We start from the raw sequence: 19180 nt of genomic DNA on the forward strand, positions 1-19180 counted from the left end.
GTTCTCAAAGCAGATAGATGGCTTTTTCCCACTTCCACTTTCCAACCTACCATTTAGACCTCCTTTTCTACATCTAGTTTAATCCTACAAACTCTAGGAAACCAGGTAGGGAATAAAGTGTGGGCACAATAGTAATGGCACATTTATTTCTAGAAAATCTACTTCTTACAGGTATAGGTAGAGAAAAGATGTGTGGAAGCAGGGTATATTGAAGATTGCAGTCTTTTTAATGTACGTATGTGATCAAAATGGCATGGAATGAATGGATATGGAATGAAAAGATAGTTCACATCTTAAATAGTGACACTTGATAAAGAGTTGCTGGTAGTAAAAACTGAGAACAGATTCTATGGACAAATCAGCCACTATAGGTATAAACCTGGAAAGTAGATTTAACCATCACTAAAGTAAACAAGCTCTGAAGCCAAAGGGCAAGGCACACACCCAGTGTGTTGACAAATAGCGAGAGTAAATAAATCGGAAAATAAAAATAAAGAAAGGAAGCTGGACTTCTGGAAAAAGAAGGAATGGCACCTGAGAAAGGTAACACCAAATGTAAGGTCCAATGGAAGAAAGAGAACTTTGAAATAAATAATTTAGTATGTGTATATTTGGTATTTTAATTCGGACACATGAAGTCAGAACATTAAGATATAGCAGAGAAAGCCAAACACCAGCAGAATCACAAATCAAAAGTATAGGTGCGATAAAAAAGGATTGTTTTCTCAAGCTAAAATGCGAGAACAGATTTATAACCTACACTGAAAGACATAAGTGATGATATCAACACTGTGAGAAATGAAACCAGTGATATAGTGGATGAGCTTGAAATACCCCAAAATACTGTGGAAAAAGAAAAAAACCTAAATTATGGATATGTAGGCAAGATAAAAATAAAATCTAAGTATGCAACAATAGCTAACACTTACAAAGCATCTTTTAAAATACTTTACCTGCATTTTACCCATTCAATTCTCCCAATACTCCATCCTCATATTTATTTATAGATATAGAAACTGGGAAAAATAACCAGCCCAAGGTCACAAAGCTAGTAAGAAATTACAACTAAAACCATCTGACATCAAAGTTGGCTATTAGTCACTATGCTATAATATCTCTCAAAAAGGATATCTAGAAGAAAAGAAATAATCAAAAAGAGAACTTAATTGATAAAGGATTTGGAAAGTTACATTATGGATTTATTAGCCATAAAGGTAAAAATAGCCTAGGCAAAAATTTTACGTGATGACTATAAAGAAAAATAGCCGACATAGCTTTTCCCCCCCGTAACAATAATTGGCAAAAAGAGTTGAGAGAAAACTTTTTGTCCCGATAATTTAATATTCAGCCAAGTTGTTTTTCATCTATGAATGCAACTGAAGATATTCAAATATTCAGAAACATCCCTCCCTCACAAACTTACGAGAAAAACAGACATACTCAAGAAATATTTGCATTACACCTTTAAGTGAGAAGATTAAGTTATAAAACAATAGGCATTATGAAGGCTTTTTTTTTAAAAAATGTGTATCTTTGCAAATATATTCATAGAAAATATCTAAAAACCTTTATGGCAAAATGTTATCATGTATGAAGGGTTTTTTTTTTAATTTTTATTTATTTATGATAGTCACAGAGAGAGAGAGAGAGGCAGAGACACAGGCAGAGGGAGAAGCAGGCTCCATGCACCGGGAGCCCGACGTGGGATTCGATCCCAGGTCTCCAGGATCGCGCCCTGGACCAAAGGCAGGCGCCAAACCGCTGCGCCACCCAGGGATCCCAGGGGTTTTTTTAATTTCCATTTTTGTAGTATGCAATTGCTTATGCCATAAGAATAATGAAAGTTAAAATTAAAAAATGCTTTTGGAAACAGATTAATACAAATTAGGAACTTAATAGGCCATAATAATATTAAAAATGATGATTAAGTGCTGAATTCTATGAAGCATAGAGTCAAACTGAAATACTTGATAGTAAAACCTAATGAGAACCCACAAGGAAAATACTTATTTGCTAATAATAATCTTGTATAAAGTCAATACTTTTTAAAAAATCAGTACCTCAGTAGCAGAAAGGGCTAAAGAAAGTAAAATATTCCTATAGAGCTCATCTGACATGTGGGCCCAACAGATACCATGGTGAAAGAGTAAGAACAGGCTTTTTCAGTAGAAGAAATTTTTGTGGCTAGGTAATATGAAAAATTATTTGTCATCCTAATTAAGGAAATATAAATTAGAATAACAATGAAATGTTCTTTCACATATGGGCATGGCATACAGATTTATATCATCCACTGCTATTGAGTGAAATTGAGCACAGTAGAAATGGGTACAGATGATGAAAGATGTAGGCCTTTGGGGTGACTGGTAAAATTTGCAGTGTGCATAATGCTCACGTCCAACAATCTTATAGCATTTCTCTATTCAGAAGCACTTCCAAAATATTTATTGCAAAAATCGGAAACGTGAATGTGAGTGAAGAAGGGAATGGGTTAAATCAATATGGTACATCCTTGCTATGTAATACTGTGTTTAAAAGAATGAGACTGGGGACACCTGGGTGGCACAGTTGGTTGAGTGTCAACTCTTGGTTTTGGCTCAGGTCATTATCTCAGGTTCGTGAGATCAAGCCCAGAATCTGGCTCTGCTGCGTGGGGAATCAGCTTGAGGACTCTCTCTCTGTCCCCCTCTCTACTCTCCTCCTCTCCCCCCACTCATGGTTGCTCACTCTTGATATATCTCTCTTTCAAAATAAATAAATAAATCTTTTACAAATATAAAAATAAGAGTATGAACACCATATACTGGCATAGAACACTGTCCAAAATTCATAGTTTTATGAATGACTCAAATCTCAGGAAAATACATACAAGATTATTCCATTTGTAAAAGAAACTACACAAAACAAAAAGATACACATTATTATCTGCCCTAAATAGATGAACGTGTCTATTACAAATCTGGAAAAATGGAGAAAGAATGAGAATTATTCTTTTTATTCCTACATTTTATAACTCCCTATGGGATTTATTCTAAAATAAAAATATATCTGTCAAAGCCCAGGTTTCCTACAACACAGAGGCTAAGATAAAGCTTGGATCTTAATGCCTGACTGGGGGGAAGAGTGCAGTCAGTGGCTGCAGGAGTGAGAAAATCCAGAAAATGAGGCAGGGAAGCAAGGAAAGCAGAAACAACATGGGGCAGTAAGAAGCTGGCACAGCTTCAGGGGAAAGCAGAGCTGGGGACACGTCCTGGCAAGCCACGTGGAACCTCTGCACCTTGGAACAACTGGGGGTGGGATAGGGAGTGGGCTAGAGAATCCGCTCTCTCTCCCCTATTCCTCCATGGTCAACTTTTTCTCACAGGTTAACTCCCTTGAACTTCTAGGTCATGTTACTCATTGCATCTGAAGAATCTTTGGGAAAGAGGCACATCTCATGTGCAACATTCAGTGCTCATCTGAATGAAGAACCAAGGGGAAGAGACAGATTTGTCACGTACTTCGTTGAGTTGAGCCTGGTTTTAGATGCTGCCACAGGTCTCCCCTGATCAGGGAGTCCGACTTCCTGCCACAGGAACCTGACCCAGCAAGTGGTATTCGAGAGTGAGGTGACTCCCCAGGGTGATGGAGATCTCCCATGAACCAGCGTCCAAGACCCCAGGAGGCAGGTGGAGCCATGTGAATGCAGGAAGGCACATGCATGCTTAATTCCACCGTTGCTATATTAAATGGTGTAAATATGCTAGTTATAGAATTAAAAATGAGTAGCTAAACAGATACAAGCAATTAATATATTTTTACCTTCTCTATTAAGGGAAATAAAGAAACTGAAGAAAGAAGAAAACACAATGAAGACACAATCTAAAATCCTGAAATACTGACAGTAGATCAATTCTATGATAGGATTTCAGTCTAGTCTATTAATATGAGCCATAGATAGGCCCTGCTTCACCACCACTTACATCACCATCAGTAGCACAAGGAGCCAGCCTGAGACTGAAGTCAGTTCTGAAGCCAAGACAAAAGAATGATACCAACCACGCCGTAAGAGCACGCCGGCTTTGGTGCTCAAACATTCCTCTGTAATTTTCTTTGTAAGATTTTACTTACCTACTTGAGAGAGAGTGCGTGCACGCGTGCACAAGCAGGGGTGGGGGCAGAGGGCAAGGGGGAAGCAGACTCTCCTGCTGAGCAGGGAGCCCGATGCAAGGCTCGATCCCAGGACCCTGGATCATGACCTGAGCCAAAGGCAGACTTTCAACCAACCGAGCCCCCCCGGGCGCCCCCTTCCTCTGTAGTTTACAGGTACACCTCAAACTGTGAAAAGACTTGCCAAAGATACAGAGACTCTAAAATCATGGATGATGCTATTTATCTCTATTATAAAATTCTGCTCAGAGTTTTCTTGTAAAAAGTACAAATGTTTTTTTTTCTGTCATATTGGTAGTTTGATTTCATACGGGAACATCTTCATTGTACAATGAAGACTTAGAAATTAAGCGGGGAGATTATTTCAAATTGTCTGCCGTCTATGCTTCTGTTAGATATTACACGTTCCACACTACTCAGTCCGATGCAACCCCAAAAAAGCAGTTGAACAGATCATAGATCTGAGGGAAAGCACTAAAATCCGGGCTGCCATAGGCTCCCACCCGAGGTCATCCTTGCAATGGAATCTATTCCCCCTCTAACATTGTATTTCTCTTTGCCCTTTAATATCCATCTGTTTGACACTTCTGACTCTGTGGTTGGTCAGTGACCCTACTCTGCTACATAACCACTAACATAAGATTCTATTTTCAGATATATTTTTGGATATGGATAAAGCATTCTTACCCTAGTCATCATAGCAGCCCAGAAAGGCACAGAGGGGCAGAGGAGAGAAAAATTAAGCAACCTGGCAAGAGCTCTGCCTCCAGGCCTGAGCAGAGCTGAGAGGTGAAGCCGCAATTAAGTCGAAGAGATTCAACATCGCTGGGAGAAAGAACACTCTGCCCATACCTACTGGTGAAACCACACATGTTCATGGCATGATAACATGAAGGACATGATGATGCACAAGGACTTCCTGCCCAAAAATTTCAACCCTACCTCCTTGATATTTTATCATCAGGAATTTATGCCTTTGCAATTGCCAAGGGGAGGCAGATCCTGCAGTGTAAGCTAACACCCAAAAGGAAAAGAATGCCAGCCCCTTGAAAAAGAAATACAGAAAAGTTAAATATAGAATGAAAAGCTGTTAATAAAAAAGACCACTGAGGGATCCCTGGGTAGCGCAGCAGTTTGGCGCCTGCCTTTGGCCCAGGGCGCGATACTGGAGACCCGGGATCGAGTCCCACATCGGGCTCCTGGTGCATGGAGCCTGCTTCTCCTTCTGCCTGTGTCTCTGCCTCTCTCTCTCTCTGTGTGTGACTATCATAAATAAATAAAAATTTAAAAATAAATAAATAAATAATAAAAAATAAAAAAGACCACTGAGAGTGTAGGTAACTGTAAGTAAATATATATATGTATGTATTTATATGTATGTATATATGTATTTCATTTTTCCTCGTGAAAAAATATGTTTATTGTAAATATAGTAAATATATATTTACTGTAAGTATATATATATATATATATATATGTGTGTGTATATATATATATTTCACTTTTTTCCCTGAACTTTTCATACTCTGGTTAAGAAAAAGGAACAGTGAGAATCAAAGCAAATAAAGTATGTATTAGGCACCTCGTCTACAAATGCTTTGTTGTAGTTGTGGGCTACAAAGAAGAAACAAAATGTAGGAATGGGAGTAGGAAGATAGAAAAAAGGCACAATAATAGAAATCAAATTTACAATAACTAAGAAAGCATGAAACAAAATCCTAAAAGACATCTTATACTAAATATAAGAATTTCTAATTCTATGTCAGCTCTATTTGGAGATTTGATCCTATTGAAATAAGGAAATAAACTGGTACTTGATGAGAAAAATGCTAGCTATTCCTGGTCTCCAAAGGCTACACTTACAGGGGACTGACTGTGAAAATGTTATGCAAATCTTAAGAACATTCACTCAAAATCTGCTTTGAGTAAATACCGGCTTACAGTTGCCACACACCAAAACTGAGGCTGTATGATTTCTTATAAACATGTAAAGTACAAAAGAAATATAAAATCTTTTTTCCTCCCTCAATTCCTAAAGAGCAAATGTCCTTAAAACTAATTTCCTGATAAACACAGGAGCTGTCTCACCATTCAAGTATGAAGCCTGAGGAACTGCAATTAGTGGCACTAAAATAGACTCCATGTCTCCTTACATAAGTTCTCAAACACTGGCTATTCTTTTTCAATAGCTTTCTTTTATTCATTCGTCAGCACATTTTTGTTGAGTATCTCCTATATGCAAGCCATGTTGCTTAAAATGAAAAATGTAAAGTTTAGACCATTTGATCCAGACACTTAGAGATCTTGAAGATTTGTTGAAGAGCTAAGTTGTGTCCAGAAAAACCAAATATAGCACAGAGGATGTCAAAAGAAAAGTTAAATATTAAAGCAAAATGCCAGGACCCTTCAGAGGGAGCAGAAACCACTCACATGGTGCGGGGGAGGCAAGGTGTCTTTCATGGAGCACATACCAGTTGAGTAGAGCCCTGAAGAACATGTAGGATTTCTATAATTATAGATAAAAACTGAAGGAATTCTAAGTGAAAGAAATAATGAAATACAAGGAGCAAACATGAAAAAGCCCAAGAAATATTTGGGGGCAGAGCATGCAGTCTCACTGTGTATGTTTAGTGTATAAGTTCAGTATATTAAGAACAAAATGCTAGACTTCCATGATTTTAGGATCTACTGGCTCATACTCAGATTTTCAAGGCATGCTTTTATACAAACCATAAACTGTCTTCTGTTGGAATAATATCATTGCATTTACATCTGAGACCTTCTAACTCAACCCTTCATTGTAGAGGAATTGAAATATTGAATTTCAAAGAGGATAAATGGCATTTGCACGTTCATAAAGCTAATTAATGGCAGCATTGAGACTCGTAGTGTGGAGTTTATCATTCAGTTCAGGAGGAAGGATTTTCCCCAGGCCATAAATGTTTGGCCTTGTTAGCTCACAGGTTCTAACTCCTAGACTACAGCTTAACTAAGAAGGTCAAAACAACATTGTCACCAAGAAAATTTCTAAAACGAACCAATAGCAGTTGAAATGCATTAAACATAACTTTCTTAGATTTGACTCCCTCTAGAGTATGTTGAAGGAAAAGACTTGATCCAGTGAATTCTTTTTCAATACACATTTTAAAACATGGCAATTTCATGATACAATACTCCCCCACACACACACACACACAAAATCTACAAGTTTTCTTTAAAAGAAAAAAAAGCAGAAACAATTCAGTTTTCTTAATGAATGAAGCTAAAATGTTTCTGCTGAGTAAACTACAGCTTTATATCTCTAACTCATTCACCTACTGATACTGGGACCAGAGATCTCTAAAGTACATCATTGAATATTGGCTCAGTGATTTAAAGTCTTAAAATCTCAAATTCACAGTAAGACCTTTAGTATGGGGCAGGTTGTGTGTGTGTGTGTGTGTGTGTGTGTGCGGGTGTGTTTTATGGGCTAGAATTTAATAAGTGCCATCAAATCAACTAAACATGTTGTAAAACATTTTTTCTTCTTATAATTTCAACAAAAGTTCATTACCCAAATTCAACGAGACTCAGTTTTTCACATATATAAAACACATACATTCATTTATTTTTTTTAATTACTTTTTTATTGGTGTTCAATTTGCCAACATACAGAGTAACACCCAGTGCTCATCCCATCAAGTGCCCCCCTCAGTGCCCGTCACCCAGTCACCCCCACCCCCCGCCCACCTCCCCTTCCACCACCCCTAGTACATACATTCATTTGTAAACATGAAAATGTCCTAAGTTCTTTTATGGCAGGATATGAATGTACCAGCTCCGTATGGCAAAAAAGAAACTCAAGAACTTGCTTAATTCTCCTAAAATCATAATCCTTAAATACATATAAGAGATTTCTTTCACTTGTTTTGCATTCTCAGTCTAAGGTAGACGTATTCAACATAAACATTTTCTCAATGTCACTGAAGTATTAAGTGCAATACATCAATAATAATAGAAGGATTTATGAAATCCCTTGTAGGAATAACATCCATGCTAGGATAATCAAATTACATCTGATCTTTTTTGTCCTTTCCCATTCTGGAGGAACACACATAAAACATATATAGGTGTGTGTTATATATATATAAAACACACACACATCTATATATACTTTATATATAGATACAGTTATGGATATATATGCATATTAGTGAGCTCTGTTTAATGAGCTTCTGCTAGATTATGTTGGTGGACCCTATTATAGCATTATTTTACTACCTACCGCTCCCAAATTTAAATGGTGCATTTAAAGAAACTTGAATATAGCATGGGAGAAGAAACTATAAAATCTTAATTTGAAGATACCTAACATTTACCCGAATTTATGCAGAAATTCCACTCTGCCAGAAAACACATTCCCATTTTAGGCAACACTCATGATCCAAAATTACCCCTTATGTCATTCTTTCTAAGTAACGTTCCTCCCAGTAGAGAAAGCTCTCATTAGGCCTTGGGTCCCCAGCTATTAGTTGATTAGTAAAGTGCTTTGGCTTGTCTACTAATATTAATAATTAACTTGATTGATTAATATACATTAAAGAGGCAGATGAAAGTCATGCTGGTGGGAACCTGTAACAGTCTGGTTATTTATTTGAACACGATGGGGCATTAAGAGTTCATTATGACTTCCTTGAATACTGCAAAGCAGATAATTGCTCAGTTTCTGCAGGAATGAGAAAAAAATTCCAGTTTTTCACAAGTTGCAAAATGTAATGACTAATCCTTATTATATTGTATTACACAGTTGTAGGATGACTCCTGATGTCAATAGACCATTTCCCATTCCACAGACTAGACTCTCTTGACTTTCTGTTTATTTAAGTGACACTCTTGTTTGAAATTCTGGGTGCTTCTTATCCCTTTGAGTCACACACTGTGTCTGGGAGCCTCTGCTCTGGCACTTTTAGCACCTCATTAATTACTAACTGTAGCAAAGTCCTGCTGTTTTGCAACTCCTCTGCCTTTGTTGGGAAATCACAACCCTTTGCTAGAATGAGAAGGCAGGACAATAGTTATCTGCCAAATGTCCAGTTTGTGAGCATATTACAAAGGCTAATTATCTAAGGGTCTTGTAACTTCCCTAGATATTCAAGCTTGATAAGATAACTCATTGTGTCTCTGAAATACCTTTAAGCTTAGCACCAGGGGGAAATCCAGGAAGCATTTGCATTCAGCTAACTAATATTCAGAGAAGCTAAATAACTGTTACAGTTATAAGTGAGAATGGATGGTGAAACAGAATATAGTCTCCTGGTTAACAAGGGCATCTTTGAGAGGGAGAGCCCAAGGCACGAATACCCACAGGCAGGCCTAACAGCACTCAACCTCTTTTGCACGTGCTGTCTGAATCTCCCATTTGGCTTTCAATCTGTGCTCTGCTTCACCGTTGTTTATTTTTTAAGTATACTGGTTCTGACACCCACGCCAGTAAATTACCCACCCCAGTAAGTTTTAAGCCCTTCAGAGATAGGGTCTATATCCCCTCATTTCTTTGTTTCATCTATAACATCTCGAAAAATGCTCCACACACTTTCTCTATATAGATACTGGAAATGCAGAGTATTTTCCTATTACAAAATATAACAAATAGAAATATAAATAATTCTATAAATCAGTGCAAGATCTTAAATGACAACCAACGATTTTATGAAAAAGAAACATGTCAAACCAACCTGGTGTTTTATGTCAAGATGGCGGATATACTGAATGTGTTACTCACACCGATGATAGAAATGGGTTATTTCCCTTTGTGTCACATTTATTAATAAAGAGACCACGCATTCTTGAAATCAGTATTCCTCAATCTGGGGCTTAAATAAGAGTAAAAGGAATCCAAAGGAGAGCTTTGGATAGTAAGGATAGTACTGAAGGTACCTACCCTTCCCTTTATAGTGAGTTCTAAGACTCCAGAGTCAAGTTAACCATTCTGAGTTACTCTCCCTCTTCCCATAAAAACTGCGGTTATCTTGTCTGAGATGTTCCCTTTCAGCACCAGCCCTTTCCCAGACAAAGAGACTTAGAGGTGTTGAGAATCATTCACTGATGTAGGAGCAGCAGTGGCTCTTGATAAAGATAAAGGGATGCCTCATTGGAGTCCCACCTCCACCTCTGCTCTCACCCTATCAGATATTTTGAAATCTCATCCCACATTCTCTCCTTTCTGTGCTGACCTCCCTGCTTTGTGAGCCCATTCCCTCTCGTCACCTGGCAAAAGGATAGAGGGGAGTCTGAGACAAAAATGATCTCCCACAAGGCTAGCAGATAAAAGGAATGGAACGTCGTGAGATTACCAATGTTTCCCAGACTTCCTTGTTAATAAATGTCACCTGGGTTGCTTAGTCAATACACCGAAAATAATGATTTCTGATTCAGTAGGTCCTAGACCTACGCTCTGGAATCTATTTTGTTAATAAGGGCTCTAGGCAATTCTTATCTTTAGGCATATTTGGGAAAGAGCACAGCACATTAAAACCTTCGATTAGTATTTAAATCATACAGATGCCCCCAATGCACCAGAGATTTTAATTGTGTTGAAACAGAGCCCATTCATCAGTACTTTCAAAATCCCTCCCCAATGATTTTATCATGAAGCAGCTTCTCAAGCTTTAACGTGCCTACAAATCACCTGGGAAATGGTTAAAATGATTCAGTAGATTGTTATCCAAGTCTAAGGTGGGACCTCAGATTTTGAATTTTTTTTAAAGATTTTATTTATTTATTTGAGAGAGAGAGAGAGAGAGCGCGCACAAGTGGGGGGGGGTGGCGGCAAGCAGAGGGAGAGGGAGGAGCAGGTTCCCAGCTGAACAAAGAGCCTGACATTGGGCTCAACCCCAGGACCCCAGGACCATGACCTGAAACGAAGACAGACACTGAACTGCCTGAGCCACCCAGGCACCCCAGATTAAGCATTTCTAACAAGGTGCTGCCTGTGTGCTGGTCTGTGGACCACATGTGAGTAGCCAGGACTATTAACTGGTATCTTTGGGACTGGAGCCAGAGCTAGAGCTTGCACCCGCTCACTTACCTTCCCTTTCCTTCTCCCACACACATTATTTCTATATTTTGGATTCCAGTAGTGAGTAAAGTGAATGGCATGGAAGAGAAGATTGAGAATAACGTGCCAACCCGCCTAGATGGGAGAATTATTAGGTGAATGAATGTCACAACGTACTGTAGTGCCTGACGCAGAGCCCGGCATATGAGCTCCCAGAAATTGCTGCTGAGTAGGAATCTGAACATTGTGAGGGGCATATGCACAGAGTGGGTCATGCAACTGGTCTCAAGAAGGAGGAGAGAATTTGAGCCCAAATCTTTCCTTTGAACAGTAATAATTTTGACACATGTACTGTCCTTTCCCTGTATCTCCCTCAGATTTGCTTCAAAGTCTGGCTTTCACTCAAGTCTTCAAAGACTGATACCTTGACTGAACTGCTCAATTATCTGTAGACTAAAGAGTAATCTTTTTCTAGGGATAAGAAAGTATATGTAATATAGAATCTTCATTTTTCATATATTTCTTTGGGTATTCCCCTTGACTAAATTATGAGTTTCTGGAGACCTATGCCCTTCATTTCTTCAGCGTTACTCTCACGACATTTAATAAATTTACAGTTATTGCCACCCAATAGGCAGCTAGTACTCTCACTAATTAACAGTCTGGAAGCAGAGTCTAAGTGATTTTTATTCATTGCATTAATTTGAAAATAAATGAATAAATTTCAAAAGTACAAGTTAGCCTAATCCGTGAAATAAACATACTGCCTTATTTATGTGAGCAGGTTATAATTTTTTCCTTAAGTATGACTGAAAAAATTAAAAGTAGGGCCACTTGTACAGCAAATTCATGTTGGAGTTCTCTATTATAAAAACAAAGATGGGCTTCAGTTCCAAGAGTAAATGCAGAAATTTTAAAACTTCCTTCAAGGGATGCCTGGGTGGCTCAGCGTTTGAGCATCTACCCTTGGCCCAGGGCATGATCCCGGGGTCTTGGGATTGAGTCCCGCATCGGGCTCCCCGTAGGGAGCCTGCTGCTTCTCCCTCTGCCTGTGTCTCTGCCTCTCTCTGTGTGTCTCTCATGAATAAATAAAGTCTTTTGAAAAATAGAACAAAATAAAACTTCCTTCAAGTATACTCAGATTCACCTGACCCTACACTTTACATATGCAAATATATCAATATCAATGAAGAATTATTAAAAAGCACAAAAATTAAAGTGTTTGACCCAAGGATATGAATGAATTCATAATTATTTTAAATGCTGTGAAGCTCTTCGTTTGACAATGATAATCATGATCAAGGTCAATGCCCAAAGAAGGTACTAAAGGAATACTGAATGAATGTGAGTGAGTGAATGAACTAGTGAATGAATGAGCTGTTCTCAAACTCCATTGATACGAAACAAAAGGATATGAATTGTTTAAAATAGCACAGCATGAGTGATGAAACAGCATTCAGAACGCTGGTAAGGTCAAAAGTATCCTACTAATGAAAAGAAGTGGGTTTCAATCCCAGCTCTGGTACTATGGCTTTGGGCAAGCCACTTAAACTGGGTCTCAGTTTCCTTGTATATATATATATATATATATATACAAATATATGTATTTATATATATTAGATGATCTCTAAGGGTCCTTACAGTTCTAGAATTCCATGAACTTTGCAAGCCAAATTATATGTATTTTTAAACATTTCATTTATTTATTCATGAGAGACACTGAGAGAGAGGCAGAGACACAGGCAGAGGGACAAGCAGGCTCCATGCAGGGAGCCCCATGTGGTCCTTGATCCCGGTACCCCGGGGTCACACCTTGAGCTGAAGGCAGATGCTCAACCGCTGAGCCACCCAGGTGCCCCTTTGCAAGCCAAATTAAAGTGAAACTTCCATTAAAAATCAGATGTTTGGGACACCTGGGTGGTTCAGCAGTTGAGCATCAAACTCTTGATTTCAGCTCATCTTAGGGTCGTGAGATGAGCCCCATCGCCTCAGCCAGCAGTCCACTTGAGATTTTCCCTCTACCCCCAACCCCCACTCTAAGTAAGTCCTTAAAAAAAAATTTCAATTCAGTACAGAAACTTTATGCTAACATAGCTTGTATCTGTGGGAAATAAAATTCATTCTGCATCTTTAAAAGCCTGCAAAGACTACTGGGAACTCCTTCCCCCAAGGTCTTTAAAAACACGATACATTTTCCTCTCTCGAAGATGCTTTAGAGGTTCTCCTACCTCAAGTTCAAGCAGCAAACAGGTTTCCCTATGGTACTCCAACTCCCCTGACAGACGGTCACAGCACAGAGCCCTGGGTGTAAAGGGCCCTAAGCCCCTTAGCACCTGGGGATTCAGAGTACTGAGATTACACCAATACTACGCATTTCAGACGGAGGGACCTGGGGTCCCAGAATGGGACATTTGCCAACTATGAAGGATTAAGTTAGCTGCCAAACCCTTCAAGTTCTCTAAAATACCCGTATTTCAAGTTGGTATTAAAGATAACCATTCCTTAACAATGTACATAAAATAAAAGCCGCCCCTGAATTTGACTTTTACATATCAATTCGTTCAATAACAGAAAATACATATTATTCCAGGGGATTCAGATATTCCATCTTTCAATCCCGCCTGTTATCTGTACAGACCTATTGAATCTCAGCCTGCAAATTACCCATTTACTTCCCTCTTTGTTATCTTCATGCAAATTGTCTATTTTCATTCCATTATTCACTCACCTTCTGCACACTCATTTTGGTTTACTTAGGCAAGGGCCTAGGTTGAGGGAAAGTACCAGAATCTGACTTGAAGACAACTGCAGAAGCCCAATAACTACAGAGCGTGTTCCTCGCTCCTGTAACATGTCCCAGGAGGGTCCAGGGAGCCAGAGGTTCTGTTCACCGTAGGCCGCGGGGGCCTCATCTGACGAAGGTTTAGTTTTACAGGATGGTCGCAGCACTTGGTAACCCTGACCCTGACTCTCAAGACCTTTAGCTTCAAGTGACTTAGTATCATCACGTCTGCTCTCATTTCTTTCAACATATGCAATCTATGCCTCACTTGGCTGACCGGCCTGCTGGCTACCGCACAAGGCCACGTCAGGGAGAAACCCCTATCGGCCACTTTTCAGCCACTCTTGAGTGCTGCAGGAGATGTCCTTGCCCCCCAAGCAAATCTGTCCTTGGATTGTTAGATTAGGTCCCACCAGCACGGGGAGGAGTTCTGCTCCTCCTCTGACCTTCGATTCTAAATTCCTTGTGGACGTTTGACACCAGGTCCTAGGTGTTCATGACAGGTCTACCCCTACTCCATGAACAGGAACAGGAACGACCGACCGTCACTAAGAGACGGGACTGTGATTGCTTTGTCCGACTCTCCCTCCCTTGGTCTTTCGCATGGTCTTTCACGTTTTTGTTAAAGATCCATAGTATGATAGACATTGAAGGCCAGTCTAACTTCTAACAGGTAAGTAATAACTTGAGGATACTTCCCCCAAATAATGACACTTATACCTCTGGCCTGCTCTCCTCGGTGTATATGAGTGTGTGTATATATTTTTCATCTATTTGTTCTCATTGATGAAACTGTGCACATCCTCATGTACACCACTTGACATCATCACAATTAGAAAATTATTTTAAGTGCCAATATTCTCAAGAAAGTTCAGAACTAGTGAATTATTTTAATTTGATTGTTGTCTTTGTAAAAGATCAAATTTGATCTCCACTCCCACTTCCTTCTGATAAGGAAATCGTTTAGGGACTGATTTCTTACTATGAAACTCTCTGTTTGGACTTCCGTACAGAGTTATCATACTACTATTGACTATATTCATTCCCTAGACTGTACTTTTCATTTCCATAAGGTACGTATTTTATAACTGAAAGTTTGTACATCAACAGTGCACAAGGCTTCCCTTTTCTCCACATCCTTGCAAACACTTGTTATTTCTTATCTTTTCGATACTAGTAATTCTGACGGGCGTGAGAAGATAACTCATCATGGTTCTGATTTGCATTTGTACTCATGTTCTTTTGATCTGTAGTGTACGTTCTGGATAATTTTCCTGTGTTATAGGACATGAATTTTAAATGTTTTTAGAGCAATCCATTTTATATTCTAACACAATCTCCTCCTCCGTTAAAGAGACTGCAGTAAAGTGTCTAATCTAAATTTTTATGAATGCTTTATTGGGCCATCCCTAGAAAACTAAGTTCATCCTTGAAACACTCATGCCTCCCTTTTGCCACTGCTTTTTTCTGTGTCTGCCCTCTCTTTTCACCTCTCATAACCAGTAAGCATCCTTATTAGATACAAATCTCCCCAATACTCACATTTCATAATGCCTTGCACGGGTCGGGCCTTCTCCCCTTGCCTTGTCAGAGATCTGTTACAAAGAAAAAACAGTCAAATTAAAATAATTCACTAGTTCTGAACTTTTCTTGAGAATATTGGCACTTAAAATAAATTTCTAATTGTGATGATGTCAAGTGGTGTACATGAGGATGAGCATAATTTCATCAATGAGAACAAATAGATGAAAAATATGTATACATATGAATATACACAGAGGAGAGCAAGCCATAGGTATAAGTATCATTATTTGGGGGAAATATCCTCAAGTTATTACTCACCTAATAGAAGTTAGACTAGCCTTCAATGTCTATCATACTATGTTATGTATCTTTAACAAAAATGTGAAAGACCATATTTTATGTAATTTATAATGTCACTGAAAAAGTATTGATCTTTATGATTAAAAAGAATGAAAATTCACCATAAAGTCATGCAAAATCAGTGCATCATTCCTAAGTAAGTCAGAGAATCAATTAACAGTGAAGGAGTAAACCCATTAGTTTACTTGCCTCCTTTTCTAAAACCCTGAAGGGGTCTCTATTTTGTAGCGCAAAATGAATGTATCTATTTCATTAAATCTTAGAAATATGGAATTTAATGATCGTGACTTCACATTCCCATGCACTAAAATGCTAAGTCTTCAGTCAATGTTAGTAGACAAAAGAGAGGCCTCCTGACAAGAAAGCATTTACACAGTGCTCTTTTTATTGAGGAGACTTCTATGTTGCATTCGTAAATTTTAAGTAATGCTACCTTAGCTTCTGAGACAAGAAAGAAAGGAAGGAAAATACCAGGCTGAAGTCACCGCTACATAAAGTCATCCTTAGGACTCCCCCCACAATCAGAATGCCCAGCAATTTTTTTTTTCTGTGAGTTCCAAACCATAACAACTCTCTATTAATGGACTTAAGGCCAAAACTTTTAACACAAACTAGTCTGGAACTTTGAACTGATTTGATAGTTTGAGGTCTCCAGACCAGAATTTAAATTTAATCCAGAGAAAGCAACTAATCTAGAACCAGAACAGCCTTTACAGAGGGGGAGTAGGGTAAACCTCATTTTGCTTTCTTATTTCGATTCAGGGTCAGTTTTCTGACCTGTCAAGGTGTTGGAAAAGCTTGACTTTATACAAGGATCAGTAACCCATTCATGAGCTCTGTGATGGGTTAAAAACAGCAAATAATTCTCATATTAAAGATGGAGTCTATCGGGTAAAGCGTGAAATGTGGGCCAGACCTGTAACTTGTTTGACCAACAAAATGTAGTGGAAAGTGACACTGGAGGGCTTCCAAAGGGCTTGCAGCTTCCCCTTTTTATGTATCTAGAGCCCAAAGAGCTCCATGCTCAGAGGATGAAAAACCACAGGAGGAGGGAGGCCTACGTTCTCTAGCATCTCAGATGAGGCCAACCCAGTGACCCGACAGCTGGATACAGCATATGAAGGAAGTGTCTGTGCATAGGCAGGGAGACCAGCAGGAGAATCAGTCAATTCACAAAATTGTGAGAAGCCGTGAATAGTCCATAATTTCAGACATGACGTTTTAGGGATGGTTACAGCAACATGTAACAGAACACAATCTCCCTAGGAGGAAGGTGCTTTGTTTTCCTTCCGTTTCTTGCAGAACATGTCTCCTCGCTGAGGCAACTGGAAAACATGGCAAGCCGGTTAGCATGTGAATGTCAGGAGCATCAGCCCTTGAGAAGAACCCCCTCTATTCCTCATAATGGTTCTAACTCCTTACGTCTGCGGCATACCCCACAGGCCAATGTGAAACCAGAATATGTTTCTAGAAAGAAAGAATTATATGGAAGAAAAGAAGAAAGAAGGGCAGGGCTAAGCCAGCCCTTTAGCACTACTATGTGAGCTAAGGCTAGGTTTCAGAATAGAGATCTTCTAATGTGGAGAGAGGACCAGATGGTCAGATGGATGAGGCTCGGCAGAAGACTTCTGGGTAAGGGGGGGGGGGGGCGGAAACAGGGAGAACAAGTTGCAAAGGAATTCTAGAATGTGTGGGGAATGGTGAAGCACGGTGCTGGGGTAGGAGAATAAAAGCAGCCAGACACCTAGGAAGGCTGGCCCTCATTTCTTTGTTGGTTACCCTAACTACTCTCCAACACTTGTAGGAAAGAGGAGAAACGAAGTGTCATTTTTCTCACATGAGAAGAATCTACCCACAGTGTATCTACAGTAAACTAGTCAAATAATTAACCTACACAGACCTCCTCGCAGGTATCAGCCATTAACAACACTCCCACATGGTCAATGCTGAGCCACAGTGAATTGCTGGGGGAGGAGGAGGCCTGATACCACTCCCGGAGCATGGCTGCCTCCCCAGCAAGCAGGCAGCCAGCTGTGACCACTGACCTCCACAGAACAAGACAGAAGAAGAGCTTATGCCTCCACCTCTGAGTAAGTACCAGTCTAAAGCAAAGGAAGAAATCTTCCCTCATCCACATTGAGACTCACCATCAAGTCCTTTACATGCCGTACGTCTTGGACACAGGGCTTATCTCTACCCCCACCCCAAGCATCGTCTCTCTTTCCTCTCCCCACAGCACGCCACAGAGCCTTTATCACACAGCAGTTGTCTCACCAAAGCCTCAATGGTTTATGTTCCTGCCTCCCTCACTGAGGGTCTGCTACTTGAGGGCAAGGCCCTGGTCTTCATAAGTTTTGTATCTCTCGAAGCTAGCATGGTGTTTGCCACATGGTCGGTGAGCGCTGAAGTAAGAGTAATCAACTGACCAAAAGCGACTACCCAAACACATCAGTAGTAACAAATGTAAACCAGACATGATAGGTAGTTATCCATATTTTTTAATATGGCTGCTCTAAAGATGGGTTTCCCAAAGCCTGTTTCTGAGCATGTCCACGTATGCCTCTACGTGCCATTTTAATTCCATCATAAACCATAACATCCCTTTTAACCAGAACACCAACACAAACCATCAAGTCATCCCTTCAATATCCTTGACTTAAGGACCTTAAATACAACTCTGCTTCTTTGTCTAGCCTGAACGCACGTACGATTGGTTTACCTTCAGTTGCTACCCTCTACCACCCTTTCCAATAAGCTACCCTTACTTACCTATGGATTGTTCAAGGCTGGTTTCAGATCTGGCGGGGGAAAAAAATAAATAAATAAGAAATGACTTAGTCAAAATAGCCTTACAGTCAATGCCATCTTTTACTGATGCCGTGTCCTGTCTTGCTCCTTCTTTTCCTGTTTATCACCTTATTTCTAATGCCTGGCTACAAAGCTGAACATGAACTTTGCTCTGTTCCTTGCCATTCTGATTCTAGTAATTCACTCCGGTTTAGCCCATGACCTTACTCTGATGTCTGTTGTATGCAGTCTTCCTTACTTGAGAAGCCTCCCTTGATCCTCCTCCCTTTCACTCAAACTCAGTATTAATCAGGGTGCATTCTCTGGAAAGGCCAGATAACATGGCGGGGAGCGGGGGGGGGGAATCACTGGTTTTAAATCAGACAATCTGGTTTCAAGCCCCAGCTTTGATACTTATGTGTCCCTTAAAGACCTAGCAAGGATTTTCAAAAAGTACTTTTACAAAAGGACTATTTATACTAGTGCAGAGTTAAGGGGTATGACAGGAGATGTTGAGAAACCTAAGGACTAGGAAGAGTGGG

General features: G+C 39.6%; 1 long non-coding RNA gene across 22 annotated transcripts in view; it reads right to left on the minus strand.

The window, feature by feature from the left end:
- The window catches only part of LOC102153070, a 182183-nt gene that overhangs the window by 158957 nt on the left and 4046 nt on the right, over window positions 1–19180 (minus strand). For all 22 annotated transcript variants that reach the window (XR_005353900.1, XR_005353903.1, XR_005353902.1 and 19 more), the window contains exons 3-4: window positions 18621–18649; window positions 15510–15562 (exon numbers count right to left, since the gene is read on the minus strand). This is a non-coding gene — a long non-coding RNA (uncharacterized LOC102153070). The remainder of the gene's footprint in view (window positions 1–15509; window positions 15563–18620; window positions 18650–19180) is intronic.

Source organism: Canis lupus, chromosome 1, assembly GCF_011100685.1.
Source record: "Canis lupus familiaris isolate Mischka breed German Shepherd chromosome 1, alternate assembly UU_Cfam_GSD_1.0, whole genome shotgun sequence".
Taxonomy (NCBI): Eukaryota; Metazoa; Chordata; class Mammalia; order Carnivora; family Canidae; genus Canis; species Canis lupus.